The sequence below is a fragment of the Sarcophilus harrisii genome, chromosome 2 (genome assembly GCF_902635505.1).
Source record: "Sarcophilus harrisii chromosome 2, mSarHar1.11, whole genome shotgun sequence".
NCBI lineage: Eukaryota > Metazoa > Chordata > Mammalia > Dasyuromorphia > Dasyuridae > Sarcophilus > Sarcophilus harrisii.
Window position 1 is genome coordinate 415,575,244 of NC_045427.1, and position 27,477 is coordinate 415,602,720.

Genomic DNA, 27,477 nt, shown 5'->3' on the forward strand with positions numbered 1-27,477 from the left:
ATTCATCAACAATCAGCAAATATTTGTTAAGAATCTACTGTGTGTACTACTATGTATTTTAGGCCCTAGGGAAGACACAAAGTTTTGATGAAATATAGTTGACATTAGACAGTATTACAAAAACAGAGTGCTTTCTCACAATTTGCAGTACTAGAATTCATATAGAACAAAGACTTGGGAAATGCTTTTTCCCAAAAATATGGAATATGATAACATAGGGAAATAATAAGACTGGCCTGAATGCACAAACAAAGTAAGGGGTTTTCTTGTCCCTGGCAGATACACATAAATATAAGAGGGTAATGACTTTGTTTTCTTCACTTAGATTTTTTTGCTTTCTCAGCTGCATTTTCATGCATTTTCTCATTCTGAGAATGAACCCAGACTTTACATAGCAAGTATTGGAGGCTTTGGTGCAATGACCTTGAAATGGAATTGAAGATGAGGTGAGGCTCAATATCCTGATCAGGATTGAAAATATAAATATCCTATTCCTAAATCAGAAAGTTGTATGGAACACTGGACTTCAAATCAGAACCATAAGTAGACCTAATCTTAGTGTGGAAGCATACTGACTGAATTTTGTTAGTTGCTTTTAATTAAATATGATGGGTCATAATTGATTCATATCTCAGACAACTAAGTACTAAACGTACCAAGCTGCTCCTGTCAGAAAAAATCTCTCTGACTATCACATTTTAGCAGATAGGAACAGAAAGTCAATAGATAGCCCTGAAGATATGAGGCACAGAAGATGGTCGAAGAAAGAGCTCTTGGGCCATGAGACTGAAAAAAACACTTAGAAGAGATAATGGAGCAGAGACTCAACATTCAGAACGGAGTGTACACACCCAACAGAAAAAAAGAGATGTAATATCTAACAGAGAACAGAATGACTTTATCAGAAAACATCAAAAGCCCTATAGAACCTTTGTAAAGCAGTAATGAGGTTCTCTTATTTGTGCATTTGTCCTTATTTTGGCTACCTAAGTTCCTAATCATGACCCTTCAAGAATATTCCCTATGTATATGTCCTCCATACTTGTCATGTATATTCTCTGAATTGCTCTCTTCCCACTAGTGATATGATAACCTGGTGAAGAATTATTTACTGTGACCTTTTCCGTTAGACTGCTTAAAGTGAAGTATTGGGGGGGGGGGTTGTTTTGAACAAATGTGTCTTCTGATTAACTGGTAAAAATAAACACATAGGAAAGAGTTCATTAGCTATGTTTTTGAGTTGATGCTGACCCAAGAGTAGAACAAATTTAAGGTAGCTTCTTAGTTTCTCCTCTACCCCTTTTATTTAAATTTCAAATTCTTTACTGAGCTCTTTCAGGAATTCTTTTTGGTACTGAAACCAATTAACATCTTTCTTTGAGCTTTGAATGTAGCTATTTTGACTTTGTATTCTTCTTTTGAGTTTATTTTGATTTTTTTGTCACCATAATAACTTTCCATAGTCAGGTTCTTTTTTGTTGTTGTTTGTTCATTTTTCCATATTTATTTATTTTTGACTTCATGCTAAAACTCTACAGGAGTAGAATAGATTTTTTGTGTGCTGTTATTTACAGAGTTAGTTCTGGGGATCTATAAGTATTCAGTTCTTCCAAGGTGATATGATCTAAGGAGAGGTGTGCTCACTGCTCTGCTAGCTTGTGCTTTGATCTGTAAGCAACCACAATTACTTTTTTCTGCCCTGAAACTGTGACCTAGAACTGCTTATGGGCAATGCAACAGAACCTGCCCCTAGTGCCCACAAAGGATCTCCTATAATTTCTTTCTAGTTTTCTGATTCCCTTACAAATTATGGACTGAGTATTACAGAAAACCTGCTGCCAATTAAGCACCCCCAAGATATGTTCCTGGCATGTACCCACTGTACAATGGCCCAAAACCTTGCTACTGGCTTGCATTGAAGTTCTGACTTTACTGCAGGCTTGCTGAGTGTGACTTGAGTTGTGCTCCACTCTCATTCCAGTAAGACAGACCTTTCCAGTCAGTTTTCTAAATTGTTGTGGAGCTGGAAAATTATTTTACACCATGTTTTTGTTGGTTCTGCTGTTTCAGAATTCATTTTGTTCCATTATTTTAAAGTTGTTTGGAGAGGATTTTGAGAAAGCTAAGGCAAATAAATGCCTACCCTTCTTCAACCATCTCCACTCTGCTCTGTCTAGTCCTTTTAACTGCCTATGTCTGGTATGAATTCTTAATTCCACACAGCTATCTGATTTAATATTAGAAATTTCCTGTAACTCCAGTTTAAACTCTTGTGGAGATCTATACCCAAAACCTATTTGGGGGTTTTTGCAAAAATAGAAAATAAAATAACTCACAGGATCTATGCAAAGTCCAGAGCATGAATCCCACTTTGCTGCTAACATTCTTTTACTTTGATGAAAAGTTGAGCAGTGATAAACAAAGTATGCAAGATCATTGCTCATATTCCTGACTAAATTATATCTATGTGCCAGGAAGAGAAAAAAAAAACAATCCTGGATTTTTCCACTGATTTCTGGACAATGTAAAACTTCCCTGTCTCCTTATGGTGACATAGCATCCACAAGCTTGAAATGACCTTTGAAATCACCTAATCCCAACATCTCTTTTTATATTTGACCCAGAAAAGTGAAGGAATTTTTCAAAGGCCACAGCTATTTTTCAATGATTAACCTAGATATCTTAGCTGATGGTTAATAGTCTTGGGGCTCCTGATAGTTCACTATGGCCTCCCATGGCTCACAAAGTCAAATCTCCTTAGTCTGGCATCCAAGGCCCCCTTTAATTCAAACTCCAAGTTGTACAAAGGGGTCAGAGACATTGGAAGAATATCCCTCAATCAGTCCACAAGAATTTATTAAGCACTTATTATATGTCAAATCCTATCCCAAATTCTGGGGATCCATATGATGGTCTTTCCTTTAAGGAACTTACATTCCATATATATATATATATATATATATATATATATGTAATTATATGCATATTTGCAGAATAGATACAAGGTAATATTAACAGCTGGGGAAGGCAGAAAAAAACTTCTATAGAAGAAAGCATTTTAGTTGACTTTTGAAGAAAACCTAGAAGGTATATGCAAGTAGAGAAATTATTCTAGGCATAGGGTGGGGAGGAAGGCAACCAGTCTGAGGGCATAGGAAATAGAGAATTGTTAAAAAAAAAAAAATAGGAAATCAGTATGGATAGTTCAAAGGGAAAATAATAAATGAGATAACTAGAAAGATAGAAGGGGTCCAGTTGTTAATAGTATTAAAACCAAACAGAAATTTATATCTGATCCTAGAGGTAATAGGGAGCCACTGGAATTTAATGAATAGATGACATGATCAGATCTGTGCCTTAGGAAAATCAATTTGGTGGCTATGTGGAGAATGAATAGGAAGGGGGAGATATTTGAAGAAGGAAAGTCAATTGGGGGCTGTTGCATTGTGCAGGGTGAGAAGTGATAAGGGACTGAACTGGGACAATGGCCAATGAATAGAGAAAAGGTAGAGATTTGGCAATTGACTGGATATATAGGGCGATCCACCTTGTAAACAGTCAAGGATTACTTGAAGCTTGAAGGATTATGGTATCTTCAACAGAAAGAGAAGAGTTTAAAAGAGGTGGGTTTGGAGGAAAAGATAATCAGTTCTATTTTGGAGTTCAAACAGAGTTTGAAATACTTGTGGGGTGTCCAGTTAAAAACGTTCAATGGGCATTGGTGATGTAGAACTGGAGGAGTTGTCTGTATAGAATTAATAATTGTACTCATGGATGGTGAGGAGATTATTAAGTGAATGAGTGCTGCAGAGAAGTGCTATCCAAGGACTAGTCTAGGGGCAAGGGTGAAAGCTGCGTTGGTACCATCTTAATGCTCAAGGTCACAGATGCTCTATATTAGGATCCTCCTCTATCTCTGGAAAACATCAATTTCATATAAAGGGAATCCAAATTCAACTCAACAACTAACTCTGTCTGTCATGGAAAAAGAGATGAGTAAGATATGATACCAGTACAAGGGAGTATATAAAAGTGATATGTGATGCATACTTCAGGGTAGGAGAATTGGGGAAGGCTTCCTGGATGAGGTGGCTTTTGTCATGGATCTTGATGGACAAATAAACAAACCAGCCTTGGCAAAGTCAGGAACACAAAATCCTATGTTCTGTGTTATTAAAGTCCCTCCCTCCTGTGGTATTTATTCTGTGTTCAATGACTTAAGGTCCCTTTCACCTTTGATATTCTGTCTTGTGTGTTCTAAGACCGTCCTCTTCTTGCATTCTGGGTTCTTTTTTCTAAATTGCTGTCTCCCTCTAGTATTCTCTAGCCATGACTTTAAGTTTCCATAAAGCTCTGGCATTTTTTTGATTCTAAGTTCACTGGGGATATTTTCAACATCTCCACTACTCTGCAGTCAAATATCTGATCCCTCCCACTCTGACTGTGACTCACATATACATGCTGCTTGCCTCTGTGTGTGTGTGTGTGCCCGCGCGTGTGTGTGCAAGTGATAGAAGAAGGAAGAGAGAGGGAGGGAGAGGAAGAAGAAGAAGAAGAAGAAGAGAGAGAGAGAGAGAGAGAGAGAGAGAGAGAGAGAGAGAGAGAGAGAGAGAGAGACGCAAAAAGGACGGGGAGGAGGCAGAGGGAGGGAGCAAACCTCTGTCACTCACTAGAACCACTGCCATCATATTGGGGTCTGGGAGAGCTCCAAGTCGTTAAATCGTGTTCTGCAGGAAGTTGAGCCAGAGAGAGACCACGAGAGGCACTGAGAATCAGGGCTCTGCTATCCTGTCAGCAAATCCTCCAGCTGTTGACTGCATCAGGTACAGTAGTGTGCACTTTATTGTCTTTATATATCCCTCCCCCAACTTGGATATTCTTTGGTGCTGAGCAGGAAGTAGGTGCAATATAGGCATAGGAATGAAACCTAAACGGGGCGAGTTGTAGAAAAAAAAAATCAATGGCCCCTTGAGGAGGAGTCTGTATGCCTTAGATCTCTTAAAGGGGTTTGGGAAGGATGGAGTCCCTTGGCAGAGAGCTGACCAAGAAGCTGGAAAAGAGGCTGAAAGAAATGAAGTTATCTGAAGGTTGAAAGAGATTGGGGAGGGGGAGGTCAATTTAGAGGTAGTTTTGGAAAGTAATTGAAATCATTTGAGTGGGTTTATTACAGCATTTCATTAGTCACATTTCTTCTGAAATGCTGCCACATCATCCCTGGTAGAAAAATCTTTTTCCTACCCACGGAGTTTTATTATGGCTTCTCATGCACAGTTTCTCAAGGTGGCTCAGTGCTTGGGCCTGAGGAATACCTCTTGCTCTGCTTCCCCCACAGCACAGGCAGATCCTTGGCAGAAAAGCAGCAACAGTCTGACCCCCTTCCCCCTTATATTCAAGTCTCTTTATCTCAAAGTCATTCATTTATTTGGGCATTAGCAAGTCAAGCATTCAGGTATGTAACTATATATATGCCTTCTGGAGTTAGGAAGTACATCTTTTCCCAAGGTGCCTACTGAATGTATGAAACCCAATGATTCCTATTTTCCCATAAGATTATGTGTGCCAAAAGCTGGAGACCCCTGTGTGCCTGGGGTGTAGGGCTATGTATGCAGAAGCTTTGCATACAGAAGGCAATAGGCAGCATCTCTCTAGACATAACGACTGATTCTGTGTAATTATTCATAGTTCTTTAAATTTTTAGAAGACTGGAATATTAGGTTCATGAAACTTTGGGATTTTAGATTCTCAGAATTTTAGAAATAGAGTTTTCAAATTTTGAAATCATATAATCTTATAATTATGAAACCTTAGAATTTTATAAAGACAATCTCTTGGAATATTAGAATCTTGGAATCATAGATTCATAAGATTTTAAAATTATGGAATCTTAGAATCATGTAGTCTGAGAAGTTGAAAGTCGTGAAAGATTTTATATCTCTAAAAGGAGGTATTGGCTTCAGGAAGAGGTTAAACTAAATCATCTCTAAGACTTTTCTTCCGACTCTAAAATTCTATGATTTACATTAAGTCTCTGACCAAAGCAGGAATCTAATCTCTGGTTGTTTTCTCCCCTTTTCCCTGAATTTTAATTTAAGGGATCCCAAAAGTTGAACCCTGAGAGGGTCCCAGGAAACTCATTACCTGCCTGCCCACTTTGGAGCTATGTCATTCTTATATTTCTAAGGAACAGATGGGGACAAAGGTGGAAAAAAAGAGAGAAGCATACATGTGTGAAGGGCAGCCCACTTTCATGCAAACTATTATAGAGCTGAAAGTTACCTGAAAAGTAATCTACTTTAACTCACTATATAAATGAGGAAGCAAGGTCACAGAATAAGTTAGTGCAGAAGTTGGGACATATAAATAGGTCTCTTAGTTTCCAGTCTCAATGTCTTCTACCCTGCTATAAATCTGAAATCACCAAATAGAGCGAGGCTAGGCTTACCCACCAAGCAATTTGGAGTTGGGGCATCTGGGTTTTGGTGTTCAGTCTTTGCGAAGACTAATTCCCTGTGCATCCTTTAACAGGTCACATTCCTTCTTTGGGAAAAATCGTCCCACCCAGCTGTAATGTGTCCTAATGTCCTTTCCAGCTCTGATCTAGTATCAGTGTTCTAGCTCCAGTCCCTTCCATCTCAAACATTCTGTTAGTCTATAATATACACAGGATCTGACAATTTACGTCAATCTAACCAGGAAAGAGTTCCTGTACATCAATTTCATCTTTAAAATGTTAACAATAACCCTCAATTCCCAGCAGAAATTGCTAAAAAGGCAAAGAGATCAGAACCACTGCTTGAAATGCTTCTTGAAAATCTAAGTGAAATGTAATTGCCACTTAAAACACAAGGCACTTTTCAGGAAGGGTGGATTATATAGGACATGTGGGACTAGTACAGTGGCTGAGGTTTCCTGGGATACTAAGGATTTTAGAGAACTAGCTAAAAAAAAAAGTTACAGGGAAGCAAGGAGTCATTTAAAGTGGACCTACTTGGTCCACCAAACTCAGTGAGGACAGTGGGAAACATCTTCCTTCAAGCCCTCCTGGCCTCTTCTCGTCTCCTTGAATGCTAACTATGCCCCATCTTCTAAGGTGCTCCTGGTTACTTTTAGTTAATAGGAGTCGCAAAATATTAAAGCTTTTGGGGACCTTGGAAACCACTTATAATCCTACTTCCTTTATTTTACAAATGGAGAAACTGAGAGCCAGAGAGAGAAAGTAATTCTCCCAAAGTCATGCAGTTAGTAGTAGGTAATAGTTGAAAGTCAAATCCAAGTGTTTTTGCTCCAAGTCCAGTGCTCAAATATTGTACCATGTTTCCAGGACAACCAATGATGTTCAGGTTGATGATTACCTGGCCTTGACTCACCAGAAGTCTGCAGAATGTTTTTGAGGAGGGAAGAAAAGGACCAAATGTTTCTCATCCTATCCCGTCCTCACATACAAGAGGAAGCAGGATTTAGCTATTTACAAAAGAATTTAACTCTGTTAAAAGAAGGAAATTCCTGCCAGTGAATCCAGGGAAGTTGGGGATGGACCTATTAAAGCACACAGCATGTCGGGTTTAGATAGAACACTAAATTTCAGGTCTAGAAAGTTAGAAAAATGTGTAATGTCAAGGTTGAAATAGGACAGAGCATAGAACATAGAATATTAGAGATTAAAGGGACTCTGGCCACACTTTGTGGATTGTCAGTATTGGTAGGAACCTTAGAGACCATCTAATCCAACCCCTCTTATTACACAAGTAAAAAAATGAGGTGAAAGTTACTTGCCTATGGCTGACAGGGGATCCAGGACTCAAACCTCTGTCTCCTTGACTTTCAATGCATCTTGTACTTGAAGGCAATAATCATTCCCTCCCCCAAGCCTTCTCTACTCCACCTTTGCATGCCATGGTCCCCAGTTCCAACCAATGATTTAATGGATAGGACCTTAGGCCTGATGTCCAAAATACCTTGCTTCAGCTCCCAACTCAAATACAGTAATTGTGTAATCCTGAGCAAGTCAATTAACTTCTCTGTGACTCAGAGTCCAGATCTGTAAAGTGAAGGGATCATATTTGTCCTCTAACGTCCCTTCCATCTCTAAATCAATGTTACTCTAGTCTTATGATGTTTCTGTGTGTCATAGGACCATAAACTCCCTAGATGACATACACACAGACACACAGACACACACACATACACACATGCATACACAGTATCCAAAACTCCAGAAAAACCATATTGAAGGAAAAGAAGTTCAGAGGGAGGTTTCAAAGGGCAGAACAAAGAAATAAAGACATGATTTCTGAAGAAAGATGAAGAGGTGGGCAAGATGAGACAGTTTAAAGGTTGTTCTCTCTTCAGTTAACAGACATGGGACTGAGAACTTGGACGTGGATGACATGCACCTGTGACTGGGCAGGCCAGAAACCCGATATTAGTGCAGAGAGGAAAGAGATTGCTGGTGTCCAAAAGTTGGTATAATACATTTAGCTTCAGATAAATGACCAAGAGAGTCCAGGGCAGCCATAAAATCTCAATAGTCCAGGGTCTGCCCAAGGGGAACTAGTGGCTGTCCAGAAATCACCCTCAACCTGAGAGCTCTCATGAGAATCCAGTGGTCTCTTATGCCTAGGAGGATTGGACACATTCATTTTAGACCCAAAGGGAAGAAATAAGTGTAATGAGAAGGAAGTTGAAAGCAGACAAATTTCAACTTGACATAAGAAAAATCTTCCTAATAATTAGAAGTATTCAAAAGTAAAATAGACTACCTGGAGACATCATCACATCATCATCATTATCATGATATGAATAAAAATAATAATTAGCATTTATCTAGCACTTTAAGAATTTGCCAAGAGTTTATATATATATAGTCTCATTTGATTCTCAAATAACCCTGTGAGTAGATGCTATTATTACCTTCATTTTATAAGTGAAGAAACTATTACAGTCAGGAATTGAGTGACTTGAGGCTGAATTTGAATTAAGAGCTTCCTAACTCAGGGTCTGGCACTCTACCAACTGAATCACTTAGATACAATAAGTTCTCTATCGCTGAAGGTATATGAGTTCAAGTCTGGCATTCCTGCTCAGGTACAGAATGCAAGAGATGCCTTATAAAGGACCTAATTCAATGTAGGATTTTATCATTCTGACTTTGACTTTGAGCAGGTTATATCTCTCTTCTGACCCTCAGTTCTTATATAAAAATGGAAGGGTTGAACTAGCCAATCTTTGTCATCCTTTCCAGCTCTCAGCTAAAAGGACTGGAGAGAAGGTGCAAAGAAGCTAGCTATGGACTTTGCATGAGGAAGGGAAAATTCTAATTCCAGTGCAATGCCCTCTGATATTGTAGTTAGTATCTGGATTCAAGAAGGCCTGAGCTAAAAACCAGCCTCATAGATTTACTCAGTGGGCAAGTCATGTAACTCCTACCTGCCTCAGTTTCTTCATCTGTAAAATGGATGTAAGAATAGCATATAACTTCTAGGATTGTTGTGATGATCAAATAAGATGAAACAGAGAAGGTAAATGACTAGCTCCTTCTTTAGATATGTCCCTCCCCACTTCCCTGCCTTAATTCTCTTTCAGGAAGGAAGGAAAGGGAGATTTACATTTGGGGAGGCCTTACTTACAAACTCTAGAGATCATATTTATACCACCTGCTGCTTGCACTTATTAAGCTGAGAAAAGTCTTTGCAAACTTCAAAGTACAAAAGAAAATACAAATCCACCTTACTATATCTTCAAGGTCCCAAGCTCTACCAAAGATATCATGGAGGACTGGACCTAGAGCCTCTCCAGCATTCAGCCCACCCATCATGGCCATCCCAGATGAGGATCAGAGTTGTTCCAGAGTCTCCCTGTGTATATGAAAAATCATTCAGTCTCCAAAGACTGTTGGTTTGGAAATCAGAGAACTTGGGTTTAAGTTCTTGCTCTACTAATTACTATTACTAATAATAATAATACCTGACATGCATGAGTTTGCAAAGTACTTGGCATATATTACCTTATTTGATCCTAAAAACTATTCTATGAGGAGATTGAGGCTGAAAGAAGCAAAGGCTTTTAAGCCTCTAAGGCTTCCTTTAATCTCAGAGTGACCTATAGACTCAGAAATGCAGAAAGTCTGACCAGGAAGTTAGATTTCTTCAGCTAGAAAAGGGTGGAAAGGTTTAACGGATACCCCACCCCAGGCCTGAAAGATTAGGATTAACTGGCTGAGAGTTCCATGAAAGTTACTTCAATAAACACATTGTTCACTTTAATAATAGATAGAGGAGGTCTTATCCTAGAAGATTTTTAGCAGATGACTAAAACAATCTCAGATCAGAACATTTGACATCAGATAGTCAGGAAATTTCATGTCTCCATGAGACGCTGGAGAGCAGTTTTCTATGAAATGGGATTCTGAATTAGCTAAATTCTAACATACCCTCTACCTCTATAATTCTATATTCCAAGGTCAATTGCAATTCTGACATATCTTTTTCTGTGGTCTAAGATCCCTATTAGCCATGATATTCATGTGTCCTATGTGCCAAAGTTCCTCTGTATTCTCAGTGCTATGTTCTAAAGCTCCCTACAACTCATAATCTGATTTGGGCTGCACTCAGTAATTTTGTGGCTGGCTTGTGGACCACAAATTAGATACTTTTGTCCTAAGTCACCTTCTACTAACCAGGAAATTTTTTGTTGTTCAGTCATTTTCATGGCCCCATTTGGGTTTTGTTTTGTTTTTTAGCAAAGATAATGGATGGGTTGCCATTTTCTTCTCCAGTTCATTTTACATATAGGGAAACTAAGGCAGACAGAGGTAGGTGACTTTCCTAGGTTCTCATAGCAAGGAAGTGTCTGAGGTCAGATTTGAACTCAGAAAGCAGTCTTGCTGATCAGACCTAGAGCTCTGTGCACTCCAGCACCACTTAACAGCCCTCCTGACAATTCTATGAACTCTATTGTCACTGTTATTACTACTGTTGTTATTGTTTGTCCTTCATTCTCAAAGAGACCCATGATATCAGGGAATTGATGCTGTGACATACAAGTGAATTGTATTTGAGAGAGAGCTGTGCAAAGTCCCCTGCCTTACTTTTCCCCTCCAAGCCATCTGGGTCTGGTGGCCTGATATAGAACAGGACAAGTGGAGATGGCCCTGGACTTTGGGCTTTTTAAGCTAAGGTCTTTCAACAAGTCTCAGTTTAATCACGTGGATCTATAAAAGTATGGCTGTAACCTCATAGCAGCAAGTTTCCTTACAGTACCCCAATAAATGGTCAGTCACGCAGCTTTTCCCCGGGACAGTGACTGCTCTCACTCTGTAGACAGTCAGTTAATTAACTGGACAGCTCTGATAGGAAGGTCTTTCATCTATCAAGCCAAAATCTAACTTCCTACAACTTCCATCTAGTTCTCCCCTGAGAACTCAACAAAATAAGATCATCAGTTTAGATCATCAATTAGATCATCAATTTAGAATTGAAAAATATCATGAAGATCATCTCATTCAGGGGCTCTTAAACATTTTCCACTCATGACTCCTTTTCTCCTGAGAAATCCTTAAGTGGCTCTGGGAATATAAAGTATATAAGATAGGTCTACAAATCAAATATTTACTCATAATTAATCATAAAAAAATTTACTTTAAAACAATTTATCACACATAAAATGTTGCCATTTATTACAGACAAAAGCAATTTTGCATACTAATGACATTAATGTGTTTATTTATTTTTACATAAAAAAATTAAATTTTGACAGAACATTTGCTAACTTTTACTGTTGCAAAATTTTTTATGATCTCCACATTCAGTTATGTGACCCCATATGGAATTGCAACCACAGTTTAAGAAGCTTTGATCTAACTCACACACACACACACATACACCCTCATTCTAGGTGAAGAAATCCCAGGAGATTAAATACTTTGCCCAGATTTAAATACGGAGAAAGGGACAGTCAGGATTTGAAGTAGGGTCATTTCACTCTTCTCAACTGTCTTGGAAAACTATTTTATCTTCCTTTCTTTTCTCCAGGTTAAACTTACCCAATTCATTCAAGATATCTTAATTTGGTACAATTTCGGGCACCTTTCCCATCTGTTTTGTCCTCTCCTGAAACATAGCAACAATAATAAAAATATGGCAACTCCCAGGGGAAAAAACTCCCTTTGCTGATACTGAGCAATTACAAATCTTAGGATCTTAGATTAGTCAATTGGGGACAATAAGCACTGAACTGGCTTAACCAGGATCACACAACCAGTCTGTATTTTTGTACAGGTAGAACTGGAACCTTGGTTTTCCTGAATCTCTTTATCAACTATAGCAGTAGTGTTCCTGCACATTAACTTAGAAAATCACAAATTAACATTATCTTTGCAATAGTATATTTTTATTTATTTTGTTAAATACTGCCCAATTATATTTTAATCTGATTCAGACTTAAAGGGGAGTTTTGCCAGTCAATTTAAGCCTACAGGCCAAGTCTGACATCATGCTGTTTATCTCCTGACTGATTCATAGAATATTAGAACACTGAATGTCAGAACTGGAAAAAAGAACATATTTTAAAACTTCATGAATCTGTGATCTCCTTGAAGATGGCATTCATTCTGTTGGGGTAGTTATTAGCCAGTTACCCCTCTTATGTTTAACCAGAAATCCTCCAGAAAAGATTTATCCAATGTTCTAAAGACTTTATTGTAGGTATTTCTATATTTCATTAATCTATCTGAATGATCATCTGGCTATTATTGCTCTCCCCACCTCAATACATTTTTTTTCTAATCCTTACATTTTTAAATTGTTATTGTTGTTTGTCCTTCATTCTTGAAAAGGACCATGACATCACAGAGGTGATGTCATGACATGCAAGTGAATTGGATGTCTGGCACATCATGCATTTGGAAATATCCAATAAGCAGTTGGGGTGTAAGACTGGAGATCAGGAAAGAGACTAGAGTTGGATATACAGACCTGGGAATCATCTTCATAGAGATGATCATGAACCTATTGGAGTTGATGAGATCACCAAGAGAAAAGGATAGAAACAGATGATGTTCCAGCAAGGGAAACTCAAATAGGTAGAAGAATCAGGAGAGGCACAAGGAACTAGGAAAGAGAAACTGGCATGGTTATGTCATATGACATTTCTTGAGCTCTTACTATGTGTCAGGCACTGTTGTTACTGTTGCAAAAGTAAGTCAGTCTTTATCTTCAAGGAGTATACATTCTACTGGGGAACATAATGTACACAGATAAATAAGAGATATACAAAACAAATACAAGTTGATTTGGGAAGAAAGGAGGAAGAATGATAATTTTTAAAATCTGGAAAATCCTCTTGAAGGAGATGGCATATAAGCGAGTCCTTGGATGGAGCAAAGAGTTTCAAGAGGCAGAGGGGAGGAAGGTGGATATTCTGAGCATGGGGATGGCCTGCACTATGCCCATTCTGTCTGGCCAGTCATAGAGAAGGAAGTGATTCATTTCCCATCACTTCTCATTTACATTTGTTTCTGGGCAAGTTCCTGCAGCTGCTAGAGAAGATAGGAACCCAGGATCTCCATCTGGAGAGAAGTGCATTGTGCTGGATTGACCAAGAGACTTTCCATCTAGAGTGTATATGTTAGAACGCGAAGCACACACTTAACAGAGGCCAGATGTGATTTTGTTTGAATAAGAAATAATTGACCTGAGAAAAGGGAGGAAAGTAGTCATAGAGGGGGAAGAGAAATGGAGAGGAAGATGGGAAAGAGGGTAAATATGGGGAAAAGTGAATAGAAATGGGGAGAGGATGATCACAGCCAGAGGAAAAAAAGAGAGATTGATGCCATAGAAAGAGGAGAGAGAAAAAGATCAGAGGGAAAGAAGGGTGGGGATTCCAGAGGGAAGAAGTGACTACAGAGAGAAAGGGGCTCAGAGAACAAGAAAGAACAGGGAGAGAAGATAATCAGAAAGAAGGAATAGGAATCACCAGAGGAACTATGGTCACAGAGGGGAAGCCACGAGGTAACATGATAGAGAGCAAGAAAAATATAGTCCCAGAAAGAGAAGATGAGAGAAATATATTAGAAATAAGAAAGGGGAGAATGGTTTAAGAGAAAGAAGACAGTTATAGAAAGGAAAAATGAGATTTAAGAGAGGAAAGAAAGATTAAAAAGAGAGGAGATGTCATAGAGGAAGAAGGGAAGCAGAGAGAAGAAAAGGATTGTAGGAATCATTTCAGGGAGGGGATATAATGAAGACCAAAAAAAAAAAAAAAAGGTGAGAAGGGTTCTCTATGGTTCTTTCTAAAACCAGCATACAACTCCTGCTACCCCACTTTCTGGGCTTCTGAAAAAGAAAAGAAGGAAAATGGTCACAGAGAAAGGAGGAAGTAGCAGAATGGAGGGGATGGCCTGAGGTCCAGAGGGAACATTCTGGATGGAAATTATTTTCAAACAAATGAGATTCTTAGTCAGCTTCTTTGCCTAATGAAGTAATGTATCACCCTTTGAAAAGAGAATGAAATCCCCTCTGGAACTCTTAAGAACTGAAAGCAAAATGACAAGAATGTTGTAGCCTTAGAAATCAGACAACGAGGGCTGTGGCTGGGAGATCTGTGAGCCCAGAGTTCTGCTCAGCAGAAAGTCAGAGGTTCCCACAAGAGATCCAGGGACCTCAAGCTCTAGGACACTGTGGGGCATCCAGGCTGGTCAGGAGCATCTGGGACTTGGTTAGAAAAAGCCAGGAGGGATTAGGAAGGGCTAGCTCTCCCCGTGAGGGGGAGGGCTAAAGTGTGGAGCTATCAAGCAGAAAGATGCACCAATGATCCTGGCCACCTATACACCCCAGCCCACACTCACACATAGAATGGGCTAAAGGAAATGATTTGTAATAAGCTTGGAATACTAGATTGGAGCCAACTTGTAAAAAAAATTTAAACATCAAAAGGATGTCTGCATTCAATCCTTTAGAAGCAACAGGGAGCCTCAGGAGATTATTGAGCAGAGAAGTGATATAGTTAGTATTATTTAGAAATATTTTGACAGCTGTGTAAAGAATCAATTAAAGAGGAGAGAGTTGATATTTGGAAACTATTCTAATAGTTCCAGCAAAATGGTCTGAACTATGATAAGTGAAAGGGGATACATCTGAGATACATCACAGAGATAATAAGTGAACAATTCGTGGCAACTTTGGTGGAGCCAGTGACCTCTATGGTCCCTCCCAGATCAGTGTGGAACAATAAAAAAAGCACTGGATTTGGAGTCAGGAAAATTGAGTTGAAATCCTGGCTCTGGCATTTATTCCCTGTGTGACTTGGCATATTCTCATCTTCAAGATGACAGACTTGTACTGGGTTACCTTTAGAGTCTTTTCCAGTCTGTTTCCATGTCTATATATTCATTCAATTATTCAAGAAGTGGCATGGAACACTAGATAGGAAGTTTAGAGGCTATTTAGTCAAAAGGACCTGAGTTCAGGTCCTGACTTTGTAACCCTAAAGCAGTAAATTAATCTCTCAGAGCTCTAAGGAGCTCTTGCTAAAAGTTGCAGAAGAGATACCAACCTGCATTGGTAGAGGGAATTCCCTCATCTGGAATTGCCTACACTACTGAAACCAAAGGTCCAATCCTAGTCTTCAGTGCACTGCTCAACCCTTCCTAGAGGATCTTTAGAAACCAAGGAGAGAGGCAGGACCTGGATGCCAGAGAGAGAGCAGTCTCAGAGTTCTCAGTAAAGGAACATTACCAGAAATTCAATGCTTTTCTTTTTCCTTTAGTAAAGTGAGCATATCAGAAAATCTGGATTCATGTCCCTTCTGTGACACATTAAGTTATGTGATCTTGGGGGTCCATAATTATTTCTTCATGAAAATCCTTTGGAAAGTGGGTGGTCCAAGTATTGCAGCCCCTCCCATTTTACAACTGAAGATTTTATTAAACAGCATCAGAATATGGGTTCTTTGAGAAGGAAACAGAGGAAAAAGTTGAAATAGATGGTTTATTTGCCTTTTAGGACAGAGATCCAAGAACCCACTTGATATCAGTCTCACAAGTAGAAGATGGGGAAGATACAATTACATCAAAGTTTTTATAATTTAAAAAGAGACACCTTAAATTCAGGGTTAAATTTCATTTCAATATGTGTCAGGAATGTAAAGAGGTAGCCCCAAAACTTAATCTGACCTTAGGCCACATAAACAGTCCCCCATTTGGAGAATCAAGTTCAATTCAGGGCATTACATCCTTGGATTCTGTTCAGAGGAAGGAACAAAGATGGTGAAAAAATCAAAAACTGTGTCTTGGAGGAGATGAAGGAAATGGAAATGTTTTGTCTAGACTAGAGAAAATTTAGTCGGCGGGGGGGGGGGGGGGGGGGGGGGGGGGGGGGGGGGGGGCAATGACAACGATTTCTTGCTTCTAAAGTTTGCCATGTAAAGGGGAATATTCTCTGCCCTGGATGCTTTCAAAAAAAAACCTGGAAAGACTTACATGAACTGATACAAAGTGAAATGAACAGAACCAGGAGAATATTGCATACAGTAACAGCAATATTGTGTGAATAACAAGTGATAGAATAACAATGACTTTGATCTTCTCAGTAACACAATGATCCAAGACAATTCTGAAAAACTTATGAAAAATCCTATCCATCTCCAGAGAATGAAATGATACCATCTGAAAACAGGCCAAAACATACTGTTTTTTACTTTCTTCTTTTCTTTTTTTAGTTCCAGTTTTCTTGCACAAAATGACTAATATGGAAATGTTTTGTATGATTGTACATATATAACTCTGTACTCAGTTTGCTTACCATCTCAAGAGGAGAGGGGAAATGAGTAAGGGAAGAAGGATAAGATTTAGAACTCAAAATCTTTTTTTAAATGTTAAAAATTGTTTTTACATTAATTGGGAAAGATAATTTTTTAAAAAGACATGTTAGCCTAATGCCAGAAGGCAAACAGAACTAATTGACAGTTAAAGGAGGCTGACTTTGAATTGATTCCAAGATTATTTCTCCCATTTTACAAGTGAGGAAAAGGATGCTCAGAGAGGACATGTGACTTCTCTATGATTGCCTATCTGATTAAGTGTCAGGAACAAAATGGAGCCAAGATTTTTTAACTCTATATTCAATATCCCCAGATTTCTAGAGTTCCTTCTAATTTACCTCCTGCCCCAATAATTCTCTCTCCTCACTGAGACATGTATGTTTCTTCTCTCCTATTTGAATGCCTAAAACCCCTGTCAACAACATGGAAGAGAATTTAGAATGAATTATCAGTTCCTTCAAAAGATTTTGAATGGACTCTTTCCATTTAAGCACAGTACATAACTGTCCAAGAATGATGTGATTTTTCACTTATTAATTTAAAAACCAATGCATGGAAGTATAAGAGCTGTAGCAAGAGCTTAGGACAAAATGATATATATAGCAAATAGAGATAATGGATCTGGAGTCAGGAGGCCTTGGCTCTCTCTACTCTAGGATCTGCCATATGCTTTCTATTTCGCCATGAACAAAGTACTCTCTTCTCTGGCCTCCAGGTTCCCCATCTATCCCAGTTATCAGGAACTAAGTCAAAGGACTTATTTCTAGCATTTTGTAATTATGCTTAAATTATACTTAAATTAAATTAAATTATGATTCTTAAAAACCCTAAACTTTTTTCAGGTGGTCAGAGGGCAAAAAGCAAGTAAACTGAGAATAGATTATGATCATCCAGCAAGTGGAAATTCCTGCTCATTCTAGTGGGTGAAGGAAATATTACTCTTGACCCTGGGATCACTTCCACTTTGTCATAGGCTATAAATTCTCAGAAATTTATTTTTAATGCCACTTAAAATGTTTCAGGTAAGTACTTTAGGTTTACAGCAGAGACCATCCCTATAGGTTTTCTTAGGAAATGATGAATACGCTCACCCATCTCTAATCAGATAATCACAGGGGCAGGAAACTTGGAGATTGTTTAAATGGCACAGTTTTTATTCTAAAGGAAGAAACTTTTCTATTTATTTTTTAAACATCTCAGCATTCTGGGGTAGTGTTTAATTTGAATGTACATCTCAGTCAGAAGCTCAACGATTACATCAGTTGTAAAGGATAGTAGGATATAAATCATAAAATGTCAGAGTTGGAAAGGCCATTAGAATACAAAATATCAGAACTCAGAAGGATTTTAGAACATCAAAAGTCAGAACTTGAAATTATTATAGATGGAAGATAGAATGTGAAAGATAGATGCAACCTTATAATCGTAGAACACAGAATTATTATAGTTGTGAGAGTTTCCAGAAGACAAAATAGAGAATGTCAGAATAGATGGGACTTTAGAAAGGAAAGGAACAAACATCTATTGATTACCTACTATGTGTTAGACACTGTGCTAAGCATTCCACAAATATTACCTCATTTAATCCTCACTGTAACAACCTAGAGAGATAGACATTATTATGATCATAACTTTACAGTTGAAGAAATTAAGCCTGCACAAGGTCACATAACTAATAAGTGCCTGGGGTAGATTTGAATTCTTATTTTCCTGACTCCAGGTCCTGGTCCACTGTTTGCCTTGGAACACTGAAGCTAAAATTTTAAGACTGGACAAAACATACAATATTAGAACTCTAAGTAATCTTAGAGATCATTTGGTCCTTTCCATTCATTTTACATGTTAGGACAGAACTGGGCTGGACAAAATATTAAAGAAAAACAACTGAGATTTGTGGCAAACATACGCATAATAAAGATAGGAATGGGTAGAGAATGATAATTATGCTCTTTCGATCACCTCTTGGTCTGACTTAAATTCATTTGTACCTTGTGTCAAAGAAGATCTTGAGACTGGCTACCCCTAAGTTAAATAGTAATTTGTAAGTAATTATGATTTCTATCCGTACACTATGTCAAAAAGACTTGATCTAAGCCTAGAGCACTTGGGCTGGCTTTTGAACACTGAGTGACAATGATAAAAGAACTACCAGCCTCCTCTTAGAAAAGAAGAGAAACCTCTCTACTCTAGCAGACTACAGCCATATTGGCTCAATAGATAATATCAAAAACTAATAGTAGTAGGGGAGTATTTGAAACCAATGGACTTGGGAATTATTTAATTTCACTGTTTTTATTCTGAAGGAGGATTTTGTTGATCAGTCATGTCCAACTCTTTGTGTGATCCCATTTGAGGTTTTCTTGGTAAAGATATTGCCATTTCCTTCTTATTTTACAGATGAAGAAACTGAGGCAAGTAGGGGTAAATGCCTTGCCCAAAGTTACACAGCTAGAAAATGTCTGAGATTGGATTTGAACTCAGAAAGATGATTCTTCCTGACTCCAGGTCCAACACACTATCTATTGTGACACTTTGCCACTTCCTAAGGTGGAATATATTCCTGTTTATTTTCTAAGCATCTCAGCACCTATATACATACTGGGACAACTCTTTTTAAGAAATATTTTGACCACCAAAACAGTACCCAACTGATATTATGTACTCGGCAATCCCCCATGGTAGGGAACAGCAGAGCAATAAATTTCAACAGAGGTCAGAACCAGTTAAAATAGTGTATTCACATAACCAGAAGACTTCCGTGGTGCTGCAACAAGAGATATGTTTTGCTCCATATTTGTGCCCTGGCCAATACATTCCTTACATGTGCGCCCATATACAATCTGGGGATGACGTGGGAAAATCAAGGGAATAGAAATGGGAAAAGAGTGAGGATGGGGAAAGGGAACAAGACTGGAAAGTATGAAACTAGGATGAAACATGAAAAGACAATGAGACATCCATATGAACCCAAGAAAGATGTAGATAGTAGAAGTGAGATGAGCTCTGAAAAAGTTTGCTCAGACCCAGATCCTGACTTTGTCTCTCACAGCCAATTTGTCTCACTTGCTGAAAAGAACCAGAGCCAATCATCTAAGGACAAGACTTGACAGGAAGAGACTCAAGTCCTGCATGAGGGTAATGAGGAAGGCAGGAAGCTGTCCAAGGTCTGGGGAAGTGAAAGGGTAGAATGGGCTATGAAAACCTCCATTAGAGCCTCCTCTCTCCATTGATGGTGTGTATATTTTTCAAAGAATGTACATTGGGAGTTGGGAGTGGAGAGGGAGTGTTCCAATGCAAATTTTCATACTGTGCTGTTTCCTTAAAGCCTTTGTGTTGAGAGTTGTGTCATATGGGCAACTAAAGAAAATCTAAATACATCAATGAGGGCTCATGAACTATGTATTTTTAGTGAATGCATACTGACAAACTACTTCAAAAAGAAAGTAGCTATTCTGGGATGCCCATGTGTCAGAAGAGCATGCTCCAGATATGAAAAACTGGGGTTCAGTGAGGAAAAGCAATTTGCCTCAAGTCATAGGATGCTTTCAGAACTAGGACGGCACCCAGTTTTCCTGGTTTCCTGATGTGTACTTCAATTGGCTTCACAGTAGACATGAGCATATAATCATTTAAGCTTTGAAAAGAGAAGTCCCAAGGGTTTAAATCTGCATGGAGAAAATCGATTTTCCTGTCACAGCTTTAAAATGTATCTGCTGTCTCTGTGGTGCTTAGTATGCACCTAGTGCTCACCATGGGCTGGGCACTTGGTAAAAACAACTCACTGCTCTAAATGGTTGCTTGCAAATTGGCCAAATAATGCTTGTCAGTTAATTAACCTGAATGCAGCATCAGTCTCTATTGTGTGCATTAGAGCCTTTAGAATTCAGAAATGAAGCTTACCCTACCCAAGTAAGTTCACTCAACCTGGACAGAAACACAATCATCATGATGTTCTCTATTTTTGCCAATAGGTGAACGACAGTTTTTGTATAACAAAAAGAATCTGAACAATTAGGCAAAAGACCTGGTTTCGAATCTGCTTTCTAACAATATGGAACAATTTAATCTTTCTTGAATCTGCTTCTTCATTCTAATTAAGGGAATGAATAATAGATAATACCTGCACTATCCTCATTACAATATTGTGGTGAGGATCAAACTAAAGAATGATACAAACTGCTTTGAAAATTTTAAATCCCTTTGGAAATGTCCACTAATGGATGTGGAACTAGATCAGGCCATTCTTAACTTTTTTGCATGCATCATGGACCTCTCTGGAAGTGTAGTGATACCTAAAGACCTCTTCACACAATAAGGTGCTTTAATTCCCCCCCCCAAAAAAAATCCCTAAAATAAAAAATTTAAAAAATCCCTAAAAAAATAGGATTTCAAAGGAAACAAATTACACTGAAATGTAGTTAAGCTAAATATTCCTTTAAAAGCCCTTCCCAAACCTCAGGTTAAGAACCTCCAGAGATGTTCTTCTCTAAGATCTCTTAAGGCTCTAAAATACATGATTTTTGTGATCATATTGTTATTATCTATCCCTTCCAATCAATTAATAAATATTTATTAAGTATCTGGTATTTTCCAGGCACTGCTAATAGTTAGGGGCACTACATATATGTGTGGATAATTATACACACACACACACATATGCCTATGTATGTGTATACATATGTGTGCATATAATTATACCTTTGTGTGTATGTATATGTATATACATATATAATACATGCAAATCCATACACATACACACACAGATCTATCACTATTTCTTCCAAGTATCCCATTATCCATTCCCCATAGAATTCCTCTCTTATAAGCAAAAAGACTTGATTTAAGGGAAAACTTCCTAGTAACTTGATCTATCCTAAAATGGAGTGGATCACTTGGAAAGTAGTAAGTTTCCCCATATCAAAGTCTGTAAGGAAAGACTATTATTTCTCCTTTGTTCTCAAAGAAAACATGACATCTGGAGAGGTTATGCCATAATATGCAAGTGAGTTAGATTTAAGTGAGGGTGCAAAGTCACCTGCCTCACTTTCTCCTCCAGAGCCATCTGGATTCCAGGGCAAGATATATATTGGGACATGTTTGGGGGATTACAATGGGATGCTTTATCATTTGTGGGTTAGATGTCTACCTCTGAAATTCTGTGAGTCTTATTAATATGTTCATATCCCAGCTCCAAGGAAACCTCCAGAAATATTTTAGATAACAAGCCTATTAATTCAGGAATCTGGGAATCTATATTGTAAGCTAAAAAGCCTTGATTGGTCCTGATTATCCCTTAACTAGGGACAGGGAGACCTCAGGCTTAGCTAAAATGATTCTTCCTACAATGGAGGAGAAGCCAAACTAGCCACCCACCTCTGTCTCCTCTCCTAAGTCCATCAATGTATAAAATGTCAGCAACAAACAGGAACAGTTTCTGTTTTCCCTGGTGGTGACATTATGATGGAAAATATGTTTTTCACTTCCACGTTCTGTATGCTTATGAGAGACTTTAGAGCCTGCTCAAGTCATTAAAGAGAGGAAAAGAGAGTTAATAACATATGAAAACGCTTTGCTAAGTGAACAGAGATAATGACACATGTTAGACTAGGTCAAAGGGTAAGCACAGTTTAGTGACATTAGGAGCATAATTCCAAATTGCTGTCCAAAATTCTTGGACTAATTTCCACCAACAGCACGTAACTATGCCTGTGTTCCCAGAACCCCTCCAACATTTGTCATTTTCCTTAGGGGTATGAGGTAGAAACTCAAAATTGCTTTAATTTGTAGTTCTCTAATTATTAGTGATTTAGAATAGTTTTACATGGCTGCTGATGAGAAAAATTGTTCATAGCCTTTGAACATTTAATAATTAGGGAATGGTCCTTGTTCTCATAAATTTGAATACATTCTTTATATATTTTGGAAATGAAACCTTTATCAGAGAAAGTTTCTGTAAAGTTTTTTTTTTAGTAAATTATTTCCTTTCCCATTTTCATTGCATTGATTTAGTTTGTACAAAAACTTTTTTAAGGTTATATAACAAAAATCACCTATTTTATCTTCTAGAAAATCAGTCTATTTAGTGATGAAATCTTCCCTTATCTAAAAGGAAATTTTCTTCTTGTTCCTTTGGTTTGTATCTGATGTGACTTTTTTCTTTGATCTATCTAGTTGGAACCTGTCTTGCTATGGTAATGTGAAGTGTTAGTCTATACTTAATTTCTGTTGGACACTTTCCTGTGTCCTCAGTAGTTCTTGTTTAAAAAAAAAAAAAAAGTTAGTCCATTTCCCAGTAGCTGGAGTCTGTGAGCTTATAAAACATCAATAGGCTAGAAGGTTAATTTGCTTCTGTTCTTTGTAAACCTAATCTGTGCCACTGATTGACCTCTAATTTTTAACCAATTTTGGTTGGTTTTGATAATTACTGCTTTATTTTATAATCTGAAATATGGTACTTCTAGGCTCACCTTGAGATTTTTTGTTCCTATACATTAACTTCATTATTTTTCCTGTTCTACAAAGTAATCCTTTGGTATTTGATTGGTATGGCAGTAAATAAATGAATTAATTTGGGTAGCACTATGATCTGGATCCTATTATGTAGGCCTACCTATAAGCAATTAATATCTCTTGAATTCTTTATGTTTTGTGAGTTTATTTGTGTGGCTCCTATGTGTATAATGGTAGGTAGACTCCCAAATGCTCTATATATTCTGCAGGTATTTTAAGTATAATATCTCCCTCTCCTTCCTGGGTTTTGTTAATAATATAGAGAAATGCTAATGATTTATGTGGAGTTTTTTTATCCTGAAACTTTACTAAAGTTATTATTTCAATTAATTTATTGCTTTATTTTCTAAGCAAACTGTCATATCATCTTCAAAAAACAATGCTTTCCTGTTTGCCTATGCCTATAGCCTTGATTTCTTTTTCTTGTCTTAATGATGCTTTATCTGCTACTTTTAGTACTATATCAGATATTAGTCGTGATAAGTCATCCTTGTTTTATCCTTGATCTTACTGGAAAGGTATTTAATTTATCCCCATTACAGATGCTGGTTCTTGATTTCATATAGATAATATTATTATATTAAGGAAAAGTCCATTTATTCCTAAGCAACTAGATGACTCAGTGGAAAGAATATTAGGCCTGGAGTCTAAAAGATTCATCTGGCCTCAGGAACTTCCTACTGTGTCACCTTGGGCAAGTCACTTAACCCTGTTTGCCCCAGTTTTCTCATCTGTAAAATAAGATGGAATTGGAAATGGAAAACCACTCCAGTATCTTTGCCAAGAAAAGCCCAAATGGGGTCATAGAAAGCCAGACTCGATTGAAATGATTGAATAACAACAGCAAACATTTATTCCTAGTATTTTTAAAATAAATTCATGCTGAATTTTGTCAAAAGCATTTTCTGAATCCATATTTATTATCATGATTTTGATTGTTATCTGTTGAGCTTATAGTTGTCCTAATATTGTGCCAATCCTGTACTCCTAGTATAAATCCAATTTGGTCATAGTGTACAATCATTTTAATATATTATTATAGCCTCTTTATTAAATACTTTATTTTAAATGTTTGTGTAGCTATTCCCTAAGGATAATGGTCTATGGTTTTTTTTTTCCTCTGTTTTGTTTCTTACTAGTTTAGGTATAAAGACCATACTTATATCATAGAAGGCATTTAGAAGGAACCCTTGTTTTCTAATGTTTGCAAAAAGTTTATGTAATATTTAAATTAATTTCTCTTTGAATGTTGAATAGAACTTGCTTATAAATCCATTTAGTCCTGGGTTGTTTTTTTTCCAATTGGGAACCTATTTGTTGCTTGTTCATTTTCTCTAATATTGACTTATTGAAGATCTCTTTTTTGTTCTATAAGTCTGCAATTCTTATAGTTTTGTAAATATTCATCCATTTTATTTAACTTATCAGTTTTATTGTCAAATGACAAGGTAAAATATTTTTATAGGTTCCTTTATTTCTTTCACAGTATTTGCAATTTTGTTTTCCATTTCTTTATCAAGTTAAATTAGCTAATTGTTCATCTGATTTGTATCCTTCTCCCCGCCCCAGAAAACCAGCTTTTGCTTCATTTATTAATTCAATTGTTTTTCTTTCAACTTTATTAATCTCTCCTTAGATTTTCTATTTTGTTGTTTTATTGAGGTTTTTTAAAAATATGTTGGTTTTCTAGGGATTTTTTTTAGTTCCATGCACAATTCATTGATCTCTTTGTTCATTCTCTCATTCTTATGAATGTTTAGAGATAAAAAGTTTTCCTCTAAATATTGTTTTGACTGTATCTCACAAATTTTAGTATGTGTCTCATTGTTGTAATTTTCTTAGATTAAATTGTCTAATATGTCTTTGGATTTCTTTTTGACATACCAATTTTAATATTATTTAGACTGCAATCCTTTCAATGTTTTCATCAAAAAACCTTTACTGCATATAATTTCAATTACATTGATCACTAAAGGATGTGTTAAATTTTTCTACCTTTTTGCATTGTCTAATGCAAGGTAACTTTTTTATAATGGTAGATGCATTTGTAGCTGAGAAATATGCATACATTTTATATTCCCATTCTGTAATTGCGAGAGAACTGTTGTATTTGAATTTTTTTAAATTCTATAGGTATTTTATTCTTTCATATTTATATTTTTATAATATTTATGTGGGTCTGAACAGAATAAATTGAGGTCCCAAATATTATAACTGTGTCTATTTCTCTCTATAAGTTATTTAGTTTTTTCCTTAAATATCTAGATACTCTCTCATTCAGCGCATATCAGCATAAAAATGTTTTCTTCTTTATCTCTTTTAGTCAAATATTTGCTGTACTTTTTCTGAAATCATGATTGCTACCTTTGCATTTTGAGGTCAACTAAAGCAGATAGATTTTGTTCTAGCCATTTATTTTAAATGTGAATTTTATGTTTCCAATTATATTTCCTGCAAACATTTTTTGGCTTCTGCTTTTTAATCTATTCTACTATCCTCTTCCATTTTATGACTTCATCTGCATTCAAATACACAGTTATGATTGTTAGTTGTACCTTCCCCATCATCATTACCTCCTTCTCTCTTATGCTTTTGGCTAACTTTGCCCTCTGCCTCTTCTTTACAAATAAAGAGGATGGTGAGAGTGAAGGAGAGTAGTTAGCACTTGTGATCTATACTTGATGCAGTCTCCTTTCACTCCCCTGCTCTTCTTTATCCCCTCATGCAGATGACAATTACAGGTTCTTGCAACCTTCTCTTCCAAACTTTCCTTTATGATCCACTTCCTGAATTTGGAGTTTGTTTTGCTCATAGTATATCCCTCTCTTCCTCTTCCTCTTACTCCCACCTCTTCTTTCTCCCACTTCCCATATTGAATTGAATCTATTTCAGCCAAAGTTTTTGCATTTGTTTCTTTTCATTCCCCTTTCTTCAACAATGTATTCCACTTTCTCTTCCTTTTCTTACTTTCTTTTTAAGACTATTAAAATACAACACAATCACTCTTTTTACTTAACTGCCTCTGTGATCATTAATGACATTAGGATTTTTAAGAGACACTTTTTCTTTAGTTCCTTTCAATTACTCAAACATATTTACCTTTTGTGGTACTCTTGACTCTTTTGTTTTTATTTCTAAGTTTCTACTCATCTCTGGGCTTTTCTTCAATAATGCTTAAAAGTCTTCTATTTCAAGAAAAATCCATTTTTCTCCTGTAAGATTTTACTCAGTGGTGAATTCTAATTTATACTTGGTTGTAAACCTATATTGTCTATCTTTTGGAACATCACATTCCAAACTATCCTCTTCTATATACTACCAAATTTTATATGAAAGTAACAGTAGTTCCTCAATATTTGAACTCTTATCTTGTTGCTTTTTTCTTTTGCCTGGAAATGATGGGTTTGGACTATAATATTCCTAGGAGTTTTCATTGGGGAGTTTCTTCACAGAAGTGAATAGTGGATTCTTTCTATTTTTGCTTTACTCTCAAATAGAACTTGCCAATTTCCCCTGATTTCTTGACATATGAAAGAAAAAATGCTTGAAATAACTATTTTTTGAAATAGTTAACATTTCTGCAGCACTATTTATAAATTTCTTTACATATTTATTAACTATTATACTCAGTTCTATGATATAAATAAATAACAATTCTATGGTATAAATGATATTATTATTTTCATTTTACATATAAGTAATTGACACTGATAAGGCCAATTGGTTTGCTGAAAATCATATAGCTAATAAGTGTCTAAGACAAGATGTAAACTCAAGTCTTCTCAATTCTAAGTCCAATACTTTTATCAATTATTCTATTTATTTCAGGGTCTTTTTTTATTAGTCATGGTTTTAAGGAAATCCAATTATTCTTTTTTTTATGAGGCAATTGGGATTAAGTTGCCCAGGAAGTTTAAGTGTCAAGTCCAATAATTCTTATGGTTATTTTTGCCCTTTGAATTTTTTCAGATGAGTTCTTTTTGACCTGACATACCTCATTTTTTTCAATTTTTTAAAATTTGTTTAAATATTTCTCATTATTTCATGAAATCATTAACTTCTATTTAGCCCAATCTGATTTTCAGTGATTCTGTTACTTGGATAAATTTTAACATTTCTTGTATTTAACTATTAACTTTCCTTCTAAATTTT

General features: G+C 36.8%; 1 protein-coding gene across 2 annotated transcripts in view; it reads left to right on the forward strand.

Annotated features, from left to right (window-relative positions):
• The first annotated feature begins 4,582 nt into the window (after window positions 1–4,582).
• HRH2 (histamine receptor H2) overlaps window positions 4,583–27,477 on the forward strand; it is a 49,030-nt gene continuing 26,135 nt past the window's right edge. Inside the window, exon 1 of one of the 2 annotated variants that reach the window (XM_031953715.1) lies at window positions 4,583–4,823. The gene's annotated coding sequence lies outside the window, so the exon portion shown is untranslated. The remainder of the gene's footprint in view (window positions 4,824–27,477) is intronic. The other variant, XR_004232174.1, reaches the window with a different exon arrangement.